Raw genomic sequence first — 17,908 nt, forward strand, 5'->3', positions numbered from 1 at the left:
CTTGAGAGTTACTTTCACCGAAATGACCTACCACTCGTAGACGTTTGAACGTTCTCTACTTACGGATTACAAACGATTTTTTTGGTTTTAGGGTTGGTCCGTTAAAGTTTTCGATGCGCCGTTTCGATAATGCCCACTTGAAACGACATTTTCGGCCGCTGGATCGCTCATCGTTGAGGCAGGAAACTATCGGGAATGAAGTGCGGCTCCCGCAGTTCTTTACGACAGGAGAATAACATTACGAACGGCGCTGAGCTTGCGAACAATGGGAGCCTAAAAACACTCGAGCGAAATCTGCTGCTTGGAAAAAAAAAAGAATAAAAACGTTTCTATCTAAACATGTTAGTCAGCTGTAAGCTTTGGATTGAATAAATTTTACAGTCAACTTGAGTGGCCGAATGCGCACCTGGGTTTTAGTAGGCTTGAGCCGAAGATCAACAATAGAATTCGCTTCCTACGCGGGCGCAGGTGGTCGCCGAAATGCTCGCAGTCAAAACAGAAAGCTCACGGAAGAAACACGGCGCAGTCAAAACTGAAAGAGGAATGAAAAAGACAGGGAGGGGGGGGGGGGGGGGACGAACCATGACGTCAAACAGCCTACTACGGCAAGCCAACCTCCTCGGAATGCACCAGTCCATCTTTTTTTGTTTTTTTTCTGCGGAGCCCATATCGGCGCACTGACTCATCGCATCAATACTCTATGCCCATGGTTGCCGGATCTCTCACGGATGCGGATAGGTTTGGGGGTAGCTCACAGTCACGCCCGCTCGCCGCGAACATGGCGAAAGAAAGGAACTAGGTGGCAGCACTGCGTAACAAAAGTGAAGCCCCCCCCCCCCCCCCCCCCCCGAAAAAAAAAATAGGGGGGGGGGGGAAGAATGTGGCGCAAAACTTGGTGACGCCACGGTAAGTTTTTACTGTCTCCCAACGCCGCTCACGGCCGCGATCCGCGCACGCTCTTCCGGAAAAGCAACCGGTGCGGCAGCAATGTGCAGCGACAGCACTTGTACTTTGCAACGATGAAGATAAATATAGTTATACGTTGCAATAAACGGCAGAAGTTGCACAAGCGCACCCGGGGAAAATGTGCACAGAGCAATCGGCAAAGCCTCCGAAGTAGAGAGCGTCGATTCAAACCTACCGGAAGCCACCACAAAGGGCTGACGGTCCGCCGAGCTCAGGGTCACGTGTGAGGCCAGCTTTTTTAATTTTTTTTTTTTTTTGAAAGAGAGAAAAGGTGAAGGAAGTGGCTGAACGAGAGTTGACTTGCGAAGGCTCACTGGCGTGACGCAATGTTCCCAGAAAATTTAGTTCCTTCTTCCAGGGATATAGATCTCAATAACGCCCGCTTTCGAAGCTCGAGATCTCCTCAAAGCGCGAGGTGGCTAGAAACTACCGCTTGCCTATCGCGCAGTGATGTGTTAGTTTACCAAGAGGCTTTTTATTCCGTGACCCTCGGGGTAATGTTTTGTGACTAGGCTTGGAAATTGTCACTCAAACTAACTCCAAGTGTTTTTTTTTTTCTTTTTCGTCCTTGCGCAAGTGTGGCCAAGCTCGCGGATTCTTGGCATCCGAAAGCTACTTAATAGTGCTGAGTATAACTATATGCAGAATAGCTAATGAGGCAAGCGCTTATAGAGGTTATAAATATTGACGCAACAGGTGCTACTAAATTATCTACAGACCTTGTGCAAGGCGGCACATCAGCGGCTGTTTTCACAGGCAGCTCTGCGCAATACTTATGACTTCCGTTCAGACGTTCTTATGAATTTCTTTCTTTTTATTTCTTTGTTGGAAAAACCAGCTTCTTCTTTATCTCTTTTCTTTACGCAAGGAGGCAGAAGAGCGCTCTGCTCGCTTTCGTGTTCGCCTGTTTTATGGCCCAAAAAGATGGTATATAAAGGTTGACACCGACTGTTGCGGGTATATAGAGCCGTCCTGCCCTCAAGCGCATTGGTCGTGTTCGAGGGCACCCTGCCGCACTGCAGCCTTTTTCTTTCAATGTTGCCGGATTAAGCTGGGCTGACAGCAGCGCAGCCACATCAAGACAAGCCAAAACAAGAACACAGCGGCGGTTTATCTGAGAAAAGTAAATGGTGAAGCTTTTTTTTTTAAAGAAATTTTTGCTGCGTTTTCTGCATAAGTTTTGAAATTTATTGTACGTTTCTGTTTTCCCTTCTCGCATTAAATACACAGCAGCCAGTGCAGCGCATTGTATCACTTGTTTCCTTTCTGCGTCCTAGTCCCGTATCTCTGCTTCAGTGACGTCACAAAAATACGAACTAATTGTTTTTTGATCGACTTCTTTTTTCGCAGCACGCTGCCATCCACACAACATCGGTGGACTTCCAAAACGCTGCGGCGTTAACATAGTTTCTAGTGTTTACATAGCGGAAGCGAACACCGCCTTCAGATATGGCGCAAGCAGACGCAGCGCGGGATGAGCTTACCGCTTTCCAAGCACGGCTCCGAGATTGGCGCCGCCCGAACCCAGAGGCTATGTTGTCAGCGTAGAGTTACCTACACAAATCGCTGCGGGGAAATACGCTCTAAAAATTACAGCTGAAAACAAGGCGACCATAACACAGTCACGAATCTGTTACCTTGACGGGGTGGCGTCGTGTCTTTACTCGGGAGCCGTTGTCGCGGTTCATTTTCTTTCTTCTTTAGCCATTTTAAGCTTACCATTTTTCAGGCGTGTAAGCGGTATGCTAAGAGACATGAACTCCAGACGAAGTGACTGAAAATCTTTGTTTCGCACATCGTTTCGGAAATGTAAAAACATATAGAATTTTTATGCTATCCGCGTCATGATTGGGGGCACTGCTGATGTTATACAAGGTATCATGGAGTAATCAAGGCCAATGTGTTTTCGTAAGCGGAAATACAGTAATCGGGGTGATGTTCAGCGGCATACAGAAAAAAAGAAATTTAACAAGAGCGAACGCACGGCGAAAGCTGGAAACTGGAAGTACGTCACGTCAGTATTCACACGCACCGTTAGCTGACGCGAGCATGGGAACAAAAGAATGTGAAATGAAGTGAACAGTGTTTTTTTTATTCTTTCCCGCTGAAACTACAAAGCTCTCCGTATAAATGAACTTATACTTTACGACTTATTTTTCTTGCGTTACTTAGCAACACGCTTCGGGGGCGTGTCTGGCATGCCAGACACGCCCCCGAAGCGAGCGAGCCCGGCAGCGCATATGAGCGCTCGGATTTTCGACGTCCCGTTTGTCTTTTACAACGACGCTGTTTATGCGGACTCTGTGCCGTCGTTGTCGTTGCGCTAAAAAGGGACCACGTGACCTAGCACGAGAGGAGGGGAAATAAGATGCTCAACAGGGGGAAAGGGGTTGGAGTGATCCCTTTCCCCTGTGAGAATGTGAGAATGCTGTGACGTGGTGCAGATGAAAAGGCGAACAGGGAGGCGCGTTGACGCAAGTCGCGCCGTCCAATATTCGCACTGGAGAGGAGAGCGTGAGGTGCGCCAACCAATGGCGCTGTAGGAGAAAAGTAGGTCAACGGAGGAGTGGGCTGTGAGAGGAGTTCGCGTTAGTGTTGGTTGTATATACGGAGCTTTGGTCAAGAACTCTTGTCTGGGAGTGTCGTAGAAAAAGCGTGAGGAACGCGCTAGGAACGCCGTCGCCCGTGGACGCCGACGCGTCCCATCCGCCGCAAGTAGCGCCGTTCACAGCTTCGCTGTTCTACCATCTTCGCGGAGTTAAAGGGGCGGAGATTTTAGGAGCGAAGCTCCTTATAGCGGCACCCGTTCCGTCCCCGTCGTCGTAGTAGTAGTGTGTAACCAGTCTGAGAAAAATGAGGAAAAAAATTCCGAAGTTGTGTCCGTAGCATGGAATCGAACCAGGGACCCCTCACTTCCGAGCGCGCGGCGTTAGCCCACTACGCCACGAAGCGCACATAGACACACGCACCACGATGGCAATAAATACCCAACATTAACGAAAGGCCGCGTTTCTAGCGCGTTTCTAACGCGTTTGTGCTAGCGCGTTACGGCCCGTGTAAGAAGCTGTTGTAAGACGCTGTGGCCTCTCCGCCTTACCTTCAACGCGTTTCGAACGCGCTGCCCAAGGCGGTGGAAAGTCAAGTTCAAGTCGAGGAGCGTTTATGAATACGGGGGGTATACTCTCTCAGCAGTCATGTGATGGCGTCGGCAAACGCGGTGCACGTTCCGGCATGTGTAAATGGCTGCGTAAGACGCTGTGGCCGCTCCCCCTTACTAGAGAGTACTGCACGTTTCTAACGCGTTTGTGCTAGCGTCCCCTTAAGCGGGAGATCCGATGATTCCCTCCGGAGCTTCGCCCACTCATCATCATTCACCCCGTGGATATGCTGTGAATTTTTTTCTACAGCGAAACTGTATATGGCTACCCCGGCAAATTTTCTGCGTCCGTCTGTGTACACGGTCGCGTCGACAAAGAGAGACGTGCAAGAGCTAGCGTAATTTTGAGTTTCCGCATAACAGAAATATGTTTTCTCGTATGTTCAAATCACAATCCTATGCTATCACGTCTGCAGGCTGTGTGTAAGTCGTACTTTACAAATTTTGTGACGCACTTTGAGAAATTTAATTAGTGCAATAACGCACTTGCGCCAGGCGGAGGGTCTACTAGAATGAGGATATATGCTCCACTCCGGCACACCTGCGTGCGCGAGTGACGAACACGATGTATCTGTCCTTGATGAGTGGGCCTTAGAGAAGCAATATACTTACGTAAAGAGCGGATACTCGAGCCGTCTTGCAGCCGAGCAAGTAAGGGTCTGACCACTTGCCAGACGGCGTAGCGTTGTTCGCTTCCACTTTACCTCAAAGGTAGATAGCTTATCATACATCCACCGGGTTACGTCCACGCGTCCCGTTTCCATAGAGACGTTGATGCTGCGCCGGTCATGTGCCGCTGGATACGCCCACCCCACCGCGCATTTGAATGCGTCGTCTCGCTTTAGCGGTAAGCTGTTTCCTTTGTATTCGGAAATAATTTTGCTGTTTCTTGCGTTAAGCACATTTTTAGCAATACATTTGTTATGCTGGGTGAGCGTATTTAGCATGGGTAGCATAGAATATGTAGAGTGTGAGACTTGGCGTCCACATAGCGCCCAGCAGCCCGTTTGATTTTGCGTCCGTCTTTTGCGGAAGAGCTTGTTGTGTGGCAAAAAATACATCGGCTAAACGGTAAGGTGCGTAAGTGATAGACTGCGTGAACACGCAAATAATGTGCGAACTGGAGGAGTGGGCCATCTAGCTTTTCACTGCAGCAAGCATGGGTGCAGTCCCATTTATTAGCAGTGCACTGTGACAGGAAGAAGCCCAACGCAAACAACACGTGAGATTATTGAAGCGGCGAAGATCGCTAGTTGGGAACGCTAGTTTGGGGACGCGCCTTCAATTGATCTTTCAAAAAAAGAATTCGTTTTCTTTTAACGTGGCACAGAGGGTGGCGTGATGGAGATAGCATCTTAATCTTGCAGCTACAAATTTTTTTGGCTATTTATGGTTGCTTTTTTATGTTCGATATCACCTTAACTTTCCATTACACATGTCACGTTGCTGTCTTATTTGTTCAAAAGCAGTACATATGCGCATGCGTGCGCTGCTGTCTGTTCCCTATATATATGTGTACCGCTCCGTAGAATAAAACAATTGTTTGAATAAAAACAACGTCGTACCTCTGTCTCTCGTCCCTTTTCGTGCGCTAAAAAGTAAAAGTCATGGAATACCAACATGCCCAAACTTGCGCTCTTTCAAGCATGTCTAACGCGTAATTTTCCGTAAGTCACTCGCAACACGTTCGGTTTAAAGTACAGAAGTTGTTATCTATGGTTAACCCGTGTTTTCACACAAGCGTTTTATGTGGCGCGGCATGAGCGTTTTTCGAAGTCTGTTTACCTCACTGGATATGCATAATGTATTCGCCTGGGCCGGTTCGCAAGAGCCACTTTTACTTGACGCGTCGCTTGTCATGGCTAAAACATTCTTGTTGTGGTCTGTGTTCTTGATCTGTGTGCTTGTATTTATGAAGTGTGTGATCCAGTATTTGTTCTGTGCAATTCCCACTTACCGATGTAAAGTAGAAAAAAAAAACTTTTTTTGTATGGGACCACTGCTTCGTATTGTGTGCAACTGAGAAAAGCTGCTCGAGAACGGCAAAAAAAGTGCAATCCAAACAACTCTGATTGAACTATTTTTCCAGTCTGCATGAGCTCATTCAGCCTTGCTTAGGAGAAGCTTGGCCGTTTTTCCTGTAAAAAGGTTGCGGTCCGCGAGCTTATTACGGCTTTATATCCGGTATGCTTGAAAATGGAATAGTAAAGCTCTTGTGCTCCACTACAGACGACATAGTTGAGCATTTTAACAGCCAAGGGTAACCCACAATCGAAAGCATTGCTATTAAAACCGAAGCAAAAACAGAACTGAACCACGCGTTCAAAATCTCGGAAAACTAAATTAGCGGTCTGACCAGCCGCTCGGGGTGCTGGCGACAGTGCAGTAGCTCGGCCGCAGGGCCCTACGTGAGTGTCCGCTCTGTACCTGTATGTTTCTTTATGAGTGGCTGTCTGTCCGTTGCATCTCTCGCGCAGAGTGTGCTGCGACCGTAATTCGTGAACGCGGGTTGTAAATAACTTTTTTTTTGTATGGGACCACTGCTTCCTATTGTGTGTATCACAGTTTTCCTGTGAGCTTTAAATGCCAAAATGGCACATGTTTTTAATTTACTTTTGCCGCTGAGGCTGTCCGGCGGAGCTTCGTACGGGAACTACTGCTGCTTACCTGGTGCCACGAGATTGGATGAACGCACCAAAAGCCCGGAACGAGCCGCGAACGTGCACCGCAGCGTCCAAGCTCCAACGGAAAGGTCGCGAACGAGGTCGTGGACGCTACATTGACCTCGACGGTGCGACGACTTGTGGTGGTGTCGCTTGTGTAACGTCGGCAACAGCTTCGCTGTACGTACAGTCGAGTGAAAAATATTAGAGACCACGGGAGCGGCGACTGCAATGACTGCAATAGAGTTACTGTATATGCTCCCTACGGGAGCAGAGTTGCGCGTAGGTCCGCCATCTTGCCTGGCAAGCAACCAAACCTATGTGGTGAAGCCGAACTTCGTTTTTGCAGGCGACATGCCTACCGTGTCGTCGGTCGACCATGGGCGCTTTTCCATCGCGTGTGGACCGCTTTTCCATCTAATCGCAAACAAAGCGCATGGAAACAGCTCACTAGATAAAATAGTCAAGAAGAAAAAAGCCACTGCTGATTTTTAACGCGCGGCGTGAGATGAAGCGCGAATAATATTAGTTGTTTTTTGGACTTGTGCGTTTACCTGTGCACCTTCTCGGAACTTTCCGCTTTCCGAGCGATTGGTGCAGTTGGGAGCAGAGCACCCGGTCAATTAGAGAGGTTTAGCGCTTGTCCGGTTATCGGGTAAACGCAGGCGGACCGAGCGTTGGGGCCTGTTGGCGGAACCGTAAACGTGAGCGGCCTGTATGGTGCTGCCATCTGGTGGCGCAGAGCGCAAACAGACAAAAACAGCTAATACGGCAGTAACCAAGTGTATTTTACTTCGCTGCTGGCGTAAGTTTTCGGCAGCAACACGATTACGCCACTGCCGAAAATTTACACCAGCAGCGAAGTAGAAATCACTTGGTTACTGCAATATTAGCTGTTTTTGTCTGATTACGGTGGAATTTCGATGGAACTACGATTGAACACCTGTGAGATCTGCTGCGCACGTTGTGTTGTTCCGCAGCTGACACGCACGTAACAGCCAACGCCAAGATCGACCAGATTCGCTTTGAACTTGGCTAGCGTTAACTTGCGTCAATCGAGTTCGCTGCAGCGGCGGCGTCGGGAAATACAAGAAACTGGCCGGAGCATCAGCTTCTCCTCAGTGCACGGTTGCTTGGAACCCACGTGATGGCGTTCGGCCAATGGAGGCACGATCGGCTTCATAAATCAGACGCGCAACTCTGCTACCTTTGGTAGCATATACAGTAACTCTAGTCTGCAATGCATGGCTGCGCCTTCTGACGGCTGCGCGCTGAAGTTCGAGAGCGCGTACTGCGCTTGCACGTCCTTTCTTACCTGCCAGCCTGCTCATTCGCTCGCTTCAAGCGCGCGCGCACCGGAACGCGTGAGAGAGCGCAAGGTGTCACTTTCTGCAGTCGCCGTCGAATCGCCCGAGTGATGATGTCTTCATATCGTGACGAAAACACTTTATTTGCACTGGCAGGGCTAGGAGCGCACCACTCTCTGCGCCTTGCTTCTTGATGCTCCGCGGCGCGAAAAACATGCTTTGTGTCACTTTTTCTGAAATCGAGTTTTGTGATAAGGTCAGGAAGCAGCGATGTCTTTTGCGCTCCACTTCCTTAAACTTAAGCATGATGCTATTATTTGTGTTACTCAGTACAAATATCATGTGCCCAATCACATGCGTGAAACCACCGAATATCGAGCAGCTGGAAAGAAGAGCCAGGGAAAATAACGGGGAGTCATCGCAGATTTTTCTCAGAAGCAGTAAATAAAGAAAAAAAGAAATCCCCGACGATTACGATAATTCTTAATGCGAAATTTGAGCTATTTCGCGATATATTGGATGGCGCGGACAATCTGCCTCATGCGGCGCGTTGCAAACAATCGATGTGTGGCGCGACTGCCTCGCATAATTTGGAGATCGCGAGGGTCAGCACATGGGTGAAGCGTGGGTGCGATTCAGACCTGCTGCCGCCGAGTGACCTCCCGGACGACGCGTGCTACTCTGCCCATACCTACTTCACCGTAGCGCGGCCGCTGAATAAAGAAAAAAAGGTTTTATCCAGCGGCCGTCCTCCTCGCGTCTTTCATTACCCCGCGGCGCTTCGCGTGCGCTCTTTCATACTTCGCTCGTTCGCTCGGTTACGCCACCGGAAAACGCCGACGCCGACGATGGCCGCAGGAACGGGTGCCTAATTAAGAGCTGTGCTCTGAAAAAATTGGATGATGGGGATGCTATTTAGCGCTTTCAGTAAATGGCCAGATGTCCATTTTCCGCATTGAATGGTTGAGACCTGTTCCATTGAACCATTAAGAGAGGTTTACAAGCATCGTTGTGTTTTTCGCTTGCCTTGTTCTGTAACATAGCGTACCAAATTGCATGTAAACATAATTCAATTCAATGTGCTTGATTAAATTGAAGTCCCGTGTAAAAACAAAACAAAATTTAAAAACTCTTTGGTTAGACTCAATACATTGCGACATTCCGTGTTGAGGCTCAAAGCGTGTCTAGCGTTTCACAGCCCCTTAGCTGAGCGGGACGGTGACTCTTTCTTCTTCCCAATAAACTATGCATTGCATTCAAGTCAACCCGGCAGATCGGACACTCGGTACTTGCCCGCGTGCCTTCTGCGATGATTCACCGTTCTCTTCCCTGGCTCTTCTCTCCAGCTGCTCGATATTCGGTGGTTTCACGCATGTGTCTGGGCACATGATATTTGTACTGAGTACCACAAATAATTGCAACATGCTTAAGTTTAAGGAAGTGGAGCGCAAAAGACATCGCTGCTTTCTGACCTTATCACAAAACTCGATTTCAGAGAAAGTGACACAAAGCATGTTTTTCGCGCCGCGGAGCATCAAGCAGCAAGGCGCAGAGAGTGGCGCGCTCCTAGCCCTGCCAGTGCAAATAAAGTGTTTTCGTCACGATATGACGACATCATCACTCGGGCGATTCGACGGCGACTGCAGAAGTGACGCCTTGCGCTCTCTCACGCGTTCTGGTGCGCGCGCGCTTGAAGTGAGCGAACGAGCAGGCTGGCAGGTAAGAAAGGACGCGCGTGCGCAGTACGCGCACTCGAACTTCGGCGCGCAGCCGTCAGAAGGCGCACCCATGCAGTTCAGTCTAAAACCCCTTGATGTTAGAAAGTAGCGACACGCTTTGATCTACGCCGCAACACCCTCGCCGGCGCGGTCAACCTCCTCTTTTTCTCCCCCTCTTTCGCGGAGGCAGCGCATCCGCCACGCTGAATGGCTGCGGCGCTCAAGACTACCCCGTCAGGTGACCCTGACGTCATGAAAACAGCGCGGAACTTGCTTTCGCGCGCCTTTAGTTTCTCCCGCTCGCCATGAGCAGTCCAAGTGGTGGTCGCCCTGCCGCTCCGAACGTGTGTTTCCCAAGTTTTTCCATCCTTTCGTAGGAATCTGAGATTCGTTCTCCGTGAAAATGCCTTGCTTCTGCGGGTTTCAATGCAGCAGCAGTCCACAGAAAGGGCAAGCCTTATTTTATATCCCCCGAGGTGAACGGAATGTCGTGCGTCGGAATCAGTGGCTCCATAACATCGGGAGAAGGGATTTCGCCCCTTCTAAGCACGCGGTTCTTTGCGAGGTGAATGTTGCAGCTTTCCTCATATTTGTGGATGAAGTTGCATGGAGATTTTAATGCTCTTCGCATAGCCGGACTCTTCGTTCAGTTTAATAGAGAGCACCGATAACTGTGCATATACTTTTTTTTTAAATGAGTCGGCGGAAATTTTCGTGCGTTAGTTTTCAAATGTATGTAATTTGTGAGTTAATGCCTGTAACTCATACTTTGTAGTTGTGTGCGTGTGTGTGTGCGTGTTTGTGTATGTGCGTGCGTGTGTGCGTGTATGTGTGTGCATGTATGTGTGTGCGCGCGCGTGTGTGTGTGCGTGTGATCCTTGCGCCTGATACTTGTGAAGCCAAGGAACTATTTTATTCTTATTGCGTGCTTATTGTATCTTTGCAAAGTTTCACTACTGTGAGCATTTTTTCTTTATGTATTTTATGTTGCGAAGGCATGAACCACAATATATAGGTAGATAAGTGGTATTATGTATTATGTATTATTCGCGCATGCTCATTAACTACAAGCCACGCGCTTCTGATAATCTCCCTCAATTCTGATAAACTTGACATCTTGAAGTCTGTAAGTTAATTATCAAGTGCCAGTCTTAGCAGTTTCCGTGTAAGCAATCAGCCTTTTTTTTTTTTAGAGAGAGAGACTTAGGTTACTCCCAGAGGTGATGGAATGTAATTTCTCGTCGTTTCATAGTGACGGAATACAGGCGCGTGTGTAAAGTTCTATGTTGGCTGTTTCGCAAACACAGCACGTATTTCTCACAGTGGCATTGGTACAAAGGCTTTTGGTCCACTCATTTTGGCGAATTCACTTTACGTAAACTATCACATTTCTTCTTGGTTACCTTCTCTGAGCCTTTTAAGAGCGAAGATAGTGAACCAAATTCTCGTTTATACTCTACGTTGCTTATATTGTATGCACCCAATACACCTCCACGTTACGGACAACCGAAGTGGCGACGTAGAGGTAAACAGCTCAGCCACTGCTTGGTACTCATTTTTTCGGAGCGCTTCCGCTTGTATTTATCGAAGCGTCCTAAAAGAATGGCACGACGTTCTATCGGAAACGTACTTTCGTCATGACAGTTTCACAAGGGATAAATTCCCATACAACGCTTCAAAGGGCCGAATAAACTAGCGCGCGCATTGATTCTAATGCGGCTGCAGCGAGCCACTGGAGGGTTCAGCGCCGCGCCGGCCCGGTGAGGGGGAGAAATCTGAGGAGAATTGAGGAGGAAAGCGCGCGCGTGGGGGAGAGTGTCGCTACTTTCTAACATCAAGGGGCGTTAGTTCAGTCGCCGCTCCCGTGGTCTCTAATATTTTGCACTCGACTGTACATATATACATACACTATCACAGGGTGGAATGGAGGCGTAAATTAGTTGATGCAGCTCTGATCTCTTGGGCTCTCAGCATATTCTGCGTTCCTTCAGCACGTCGACACGGCACCACTGCGCTATTGGACTAGGACAAGGTGAGAAGTTTTGTTCGACAGTCTGCGCTGCATTTCAAGCGATTTAGGTTTAGGGCACGCGTCCGCACCTGTCGTTCTGACAGCTTGGTCATTGTGCTGCAGTTAGTATGGCGTGTACTGAATATTTCGGGGACACGTTTGTGACGCTTTCTCTGACCCCTTACATTATTTCAACCTATTTCGTTACTTTTGGGGGCACGCTGACTGCACAGGGCTGTTTGCAACAGGCATGTCGTAGCAAAAGACCGGTCGGCCGCTGTGGCGCAGTTTAACTTTGGTTAGTTTCGCGTTGATTGAACCTTACGGGGCCAAGTTTGTGACGCTTTTTATGCCCACCCACACACACACAATAACATATACATTCTTTCAGTACTCGCGCTTGTCGAAAACACGACAAGCGATTGCCAAGAGTGATAACACGACATTGTGTTACTCGCGCCGGTAAAACATGCGGATGATAACGCCGAGACATTCAAGCACCAGGAACTTGTAACTCGAAAATTCCGTCTTCCGAACGACTGAAAATTGGATTTGCCTCCATGCATTTGTCTTGAGTGTGTGTAGAAGGCATTCTGCGCGCGTCTGGCATTGTCTGGCGTGGAGCCTTTGTTGGCAGTCAGCTGTGTACGTGGCGTACTATTGCGCCGGTTTAGACCAAGCTGTGTCATAACCTTGCAGTCGCCCGCGTATTTGTGCTCTGAAATTGCAGAAAATAAGGACGGGGAATAGGGGAATGCTTGGAAATATTGTTTTCTTCATATTTTACTTATGGTATTGTTTGGGAGAACGCGGGTATTTTCTTCGCCATATTTGTAAAAACGAATTGTTGTTCGCATTAATTGTCGCCCATTCACCACTATTGCACTTTCCGCTTATACACGCAGTTTTCCTGTCAACTTTAAATACCAAAACGACACATGTTTGTAATTTATTCCGCTAATGCCGTCCAGTGGAGCTTCGTACGGGAACTACTGCTGCTTACCTGGTGCCACAACATTGGATGAAGGCACCAAAAGCCCTGAACGAGCATTGAATAAAGCAAAATAAACATTTCCTGATTTCAAAAGGCTTGCTCGTTTTACAGAGGACAGATTTACAGAGGAAATTGCTCGTTTTACAGAGGACAGATTTGATGTAGGCTAGTAATGATCGCTCGCAGTTATATTTATTTTACTAAATCAAAAACAACGAATAATCAGCAAGACAGCGCACGGTTGAGCAACGCAAGTAAAAACAAATGCCACGTCGACCTGCGCAGCCGTAGCGCGTACCAACTAACGTTCAAAACGCAGGCCGAAAGCTGGAACCCGAAGTGTGGTTCAGGTATTCATATCAGCCGCTTTGTGTGCCACAGTCAATTCGGCCGCTTGGCTATATAGTCAATTTTATATTCGATTCATGGGCGCGCCATCTTGGGCTGTTACACAAACAATTTCTTAGTTTGGTGAGAAGTCAAGTCACGTAATATGCTCATGAAACGCTGAACGCATTTATACAACTGCCTTCATGCTTGCGAATCGACTGTATAGTACCGCAAACTTCGTTGTTAAAGACAGAAAACAGAAGCGTTATCAGCTCAATATGGCGGCACCTAAACGCTTCCGTAAAATCGTCTATATGAGAGGGTCCGCTCTTGTTGAATCTCTTTCTCTATGCTTGCATGCAGAAAGCCCACTGCAGCGAATTTGACGTTAATTAATCAAATGGCAATTGAAGGGTATTCTTTTTTGTTTGTTTTTCATTCGGGGAAAGTCGTATGCACCAAAAATTAAGTATCCAATAAATGCGACGCCGCCATGCTGTCCTCAATCTACAACGCATGCCGGCCCCGTGTGGAGCGGTAGAAGGCCTCGAGAGATGCTCGGTGCGTTTCCCTGCTGAAACGACGAATCCAAGTGAACACACCGTCACGCTCCCCTCAGTCGGCTATATACCGGAGCTTGGGCGGTGTTTTGGATTCCGCAGCAGGCATGATTTGCGCGCGCGCGCAGTAGCGCGTTCTTGATGAGCAGCTGTGCGCATATATACCACACCATGGTACGCCCTCGTCAGAACGTAACGGACAGTAAACGTCAGACTCAATCTGTCGTGATCGTTTCACCAAGCAGCAACAAACACGGACGATTTGCCGTCCGTCTCATCTCGTGCGCCATTCACGTGCGATGACTGCGATGCCACTGCAGCGGCGTTTCTCATCTTGCCAGCGTTGTGAGACGCCTGGTAGCTGTCGGGGTGATGTTTCTACTGCCCAGCAGCAGATGCTTAGCGTGCTATATGTCGCAACATTTGGAAACCGCGCACTGTCACGCCCAGGTCACACCGAGCCCTTTCGATCGCGATCTATAGACCGATTGAGATCAAAATTCTTGAATGTGATGGGCTCCCTCTGGCAGCTTGCGCAAAAAAAAAAAGGCAATTGTGATTGGAGAAATTCCATCTTGATTTGGGTCGATGGCGAGCTAAGCTGCCCGTTCGACACCGGTATTAGAACGCTATGCGAGCAGCTCGAGCGTAACGCTAAACGTTCCCAACGCTTTCAGTGCTTTGCGCTTCGATATCCGCCGGGGTGGCTCAGTCAGCTAAGGCGTTGCGCTGCTGAGCACGAGGTCGCGGGATCGAATCCCGACCGCGGTGGCCGCATTTCGATGGAGGTGAAATGCAAAAACGCCCGTGTGCTTGCGTTGTAGTGCACGTTAAAGAACCCCAGGTGGTCAAAATTATTCCGTAGCCCTCCGCTACGGCGTGCCTCATAATCAGAACTGGTTTTGGCACGTAAAACCCCAGAAAGTAAGTAAAAAGTAAGCTTTGCGCTTCTGATGGAAGTGGCATAGTTTTAAAAAATGCGAACATATTTTGACCATAACATTTATTTGTAGCTTGAAGTTATTCAAGGGGTTGTGAAACACATTTCTAACTCATCATAGAATGATACCACTATTTAATTACGTCGCCTCACTTATCTCCTGCCGGAAAATATTTGCGAATCCTTCACGCACAAGCCAAGTTAGAAATAGTTATCGGACCAATGAGCGGCTTTCTTCTTTCATTTCCACTAGCAGGCTGGAATCTACACAGGCTAGACTGCAAGCGGGCGCAAGGAAGTAATGGCCCGCTGACCCCGCCCAACGGTTGAACGTCTCGGCGGCGTGATAATTACTGTGCGTATACGCTCCCTACGGTAGCAGAGTTGAGCATAGGTCCGCCATCTTGCCCGCCGGCGCATCCGTGTTAAGCAGAAAAGCCACTCCTCTTGAATGCAGGACGCGGCGCGGCTGAGCTGCCGAGTGTGCTTGCTACTTCATTCCGCGAAGGCCAGGTGGCGCGGCGGGCGGCAATGCAGGCCATAAGAACTCTATAGTGCAGGCGCAACCGTGAAGTTGGCTTTCCCTCAAAAGGCTGGTTTTTGCGCATGTGACCAGATTAGCGCTCAGCATAGGCAGCAACGCCAAACTGTCGTGTCTAGACAGGTAGAGCAAAGGTAAACTAGTTTGAGTAGTTTGGGGTTCGCAGGCATATACATTTTTTATTTAACTCAAATGAGCAATAATTGCATTAGTGAGAATGTTTTCGCGATCACGAAATAAACAAATAGATATTGGTGGTACCAGCTACTTATGATGACTCTGCATGACGACCTTGTGAAGGAGAGGGCGAGCAATTTTTCACTCCTTTTAAAGGAAGATTTTAAATTTCCTGCTGCATACAGTACAGTATTACTTGGCTTAGGCGCCTCATTGGAACAGTATTTTGTATAGTACAGTATTATGTTCAGTACACACAGTACAGTAGTATACAGTACAGTATTATGTTCCCAGGCGCCTCAGTGACAGATCAGCAACGTTTTCCCACACTGTGTTCAAAATTTGTTTCAGGGCCCCTTTCAGTGGCATTAGCTGTGACTAAATCCCATGTGCTGCAGAAGTCACTTATCATCGGTCCTCATTATAGCGTTCCTAAATATTTTGTGAAATTGATTTAGACAGAATCTGCCTAATGTCGGTTTCATGTAGCCATAAAGAGATAAAATAATCTTTAGCAGTTATGCAATTATGCAGTAACGTTCGAATATCCGTTATTATAAATTTCAAATATATTCAGTGTCGTTTTCGTAATCTGTCCAATCACGTGGGAGTGGCTGTAAACAACATTCGTAGCAGATATATTCAAATTTTCGGAATCGGATACAAAAGAATGGCGAACCCGCCGTGGTTGCTCAGTGGCTATGGCGTTGGGCTGCTGAGCACGAGGTCGCGGGATCGAATCTCGGCCACAGCGGCCACATTTCGATGGGGGCGAAAAGCGAAAAAACACCCGTGTACTTAGATTTAGGTGCACGTTAAAGAACCCCAGGTGGTCCAAATTTCCGGAGTCCCCCACTACGGCGTGCCTCATAATCAGATCATGGTTTTGGCACGTAAAACCTCATAATTTAATTTTTAATTTAAAAGAATGGCGAACTTGGTAAAACTTCGCGTCCGATCGACACAAACTCAGGAAACAGGGCGAAGTTGCACGGGAGAAATGAGATCGTTGACTGCCTGCTGGTGTGGTTAACTGTGAACGGCATATTAAAGCCCTGAATGTTTTATTCTTGTGTTCTTCTTCATTCGGATCCTAACCCATTTTTTTCTTTCTCTCCTAATTATATCTACTGTTCTGCACTCACTTGTCTTTTTCTATGCACTTTTTCTCCTTTAGAGCTCCCAGGCATCGTGCACCTCCTGGTGGCAGTTGCCAACTAGCTCTCTTCCTCTTCTCTGTGATCTTTTTTTTTTTTTTTCATGCGTGCAAATCAAATAAATTAAACCAACAAAAGAAATGCGCCACGCGGAAAGAAAGAAAAGCGTTGTGCAGAAACCATCGCCGATTGTTGTCTACGCAGGCGAAAAAAGCCGAACCTTTTGAGAAAGGTATTCGGCTTATTAAAGGGCATGGCACGCACGAGGGTAGATATTTCATTGCGGTCAGTTTACATTGAAGTAGAGTCTGTTGTTTCATTACGTACTTCAGTATACAGAACAGAGCCGTGAGCCGGCATATCCGTCGCGGTAGCATATAGGTGGCTTTCCGTCTAAGTCAAATCGCCACATGTGTTGGCCCCAGCGGCACGGCCGCTGGCGTGGAACGCGACCGCCATCCTCCTCTCCCCTCTACTGAGTCCTCTACCGCCGCTGTAACAGGTGGATAGGTAACAATGTAGTGTAACAATGTTGATCACAATCTTCTGTAGCCAACTAGCCCGCCAACGTGTCTTAACCAGGTGGAGAGGGCGGTGGGAGAAGGAGGGTGTCCGCTCCGAGCATTCGACCCGTATACAGTGTGATCAGGGCTAGTGTTTTATCAGTAGATCTACAGATTTTCCCCCGAACATTTATTGATTCAGCGATAAGGCTTCAATATCTTAGGATTTCTTACCTGTTTGAAAAAATAATGCCGAATCTACTAACTTTTTTCTCCGTTTCTGATATTTTCACTCAGTGATACTCATCAATTCTACATTGCTGAGCGCACACTTAAAGTCCATTACGCGCATACACAGTGGCATGTAGTCAGACCATCGTACTACGTGAAACGCATGCAGTGCTTCGTCGGCGTGCATCGACTTTAATGTCAACAATCCATTGCTTCGAAGAAGGGACATTGGTGTCGAGGTTGCAGATGATGAGTAAATCCAAAAAAGAAGACGGCGTTATGCCGAAGAAGCTTTTCGACGGTATATGCTTCCACAGACAGTCGGATGTGGGAACTTCCAGTTATCGTTATACCTAACGTCGAAAATTACAAAAAAGATACATTTAATGAACATATAAACGGCATATCACCTTGCGCTTTAACGCACACCCTAAGTTTAACACTGATAATGCACCTCTGTATCACAGATCGCATCACTCGCCACGCCATGTCTTCCGTAAAACGCTCTAGTTATTACTTTGAGTAACATTGCTGGCAAACATATGGTATTCCACCATGGGGTGGAATACCACCCCAAATAGCTGATGTGACATGCGTTCGAAGCAACGTTGATATTGTTGTGAAAAGTTCGGTATTCTGAATGCACTTGCCGC

At 47.9% G+C, this 17,908-nt stretch overlaps 1 protein-coding gene across 3 annotated transcripts in view; it reads right to left on the reverse strand.

The window, feature by feature from the left end:
* Positions 1 to 17,908, reverse strand: part of LOC119430936 (protein piccolo) — a 58,796-nt gene that overhangs the window by 27,380 nt on the left and 13,508 nt on the right. For 2 of the 3 annotated variants that reach the window (XM_049657340.1, XM_049657342.1), the window contains exon 2: positions 17,407 to 17,608. The exons of the other annotated variant lie outside the window; for it this stretch is intronic. The gene's annotated coding sequence lies outside the window, so the exon portion shown is untranslated. The remainder of the gene's footprint in view (positions 1 to 17,406; positions 17,609 to 17,908) is intronic. 3 annotated transcript variants of the gene reach the window in all.

This window comes from Dermacentor silvarum, chromosome 10, assembly GCF_013339745.2.
Source record: "Dermacentor silvarum isolate Dsil-2018 chromosome 10, BIME_Dsil_1.4, whole genome shotgun sequence".
In the NCBI taxonomy this organism is placed as follows: domain Eukaryota; kingdom Metazoa; phylum Arthropoda; class Arachnida; order Ixodida; family Ixodidae; genus Dermacentor; species Dermacentor silvarum.